Genomic DNA, 741 nt, shown 5'->3' on the forward strand with positions numbered 1-741 from the left:
TTCTAGATACTCATTATGTGTTACCAGCGTTACGTGAACTCCGCTGTCGTAACAATACATTGACTTTTGACTTCTATCAAGATATGTTGCAAAGACCGGGTGGTCGAGATCAAATGCTATAACAATAATAGTACGTATATTTTTTGAATTTTTGGTCGCATAGAAATATATTGATCTCGATCTTGACTACATCTTTGCTTCTGACCTTTTTCATTGCAAAAGTACGTAATCAGTCATTTGCAATACTTATAAGACAGAAAACTGGCATTTTCTTATGAATTTAATATGCAGTAAAAAATTTCATAAATATCTTGGATATCTAGTATTTTTCTGAGCTTTATTACATTCTCGAAATAAGAAATGGGGTAGGATAAAGATCACTATAGTATAATGTACTCACAAAATGTAAAGCATCTGAGTAATGGAACAGAAATATTGTGGACCTAGCATGGCCTGGTAGTTAGGGTACTTGATATTCCCAATCTGTGGGTCGCGGGTTGAAATCGTTTCACCGAACAAGTTCTTTCGGCCGTGGAGACGTTATAATATAGAGGTTTATTTGTTGGTTGCGGTGGTTGGTGTTGACTAGCGGCCTTCCCTCTAGTATCGTTTCTAAATTAGGGACGTTTGCTCAAATATTCCCCGAGCACCTTTGCGCAAAAATCATCAACAACAAAAACAAACCAACGTTATCGGACATTATCTAAGCTACAGGTTCGAGTTAACACAAATAAAATATTG

The sequence above is a fragment of the Limulus polyphemus genome, unplaced genomic scaffold (genome assembly GCF_000517525.1).
Source record: "Limulus polyphemus unplaced genomic scaffold, Limulus_polyphemus-2.1.2 Scaffold2549, whole genome shotgun sequence".
Lineage (NCBI taxonomy): Eukaryota > Metazoa > Arthropoda > Merostomata > Xiphosura > Limulidae > Limulus > Limulus polyphemus.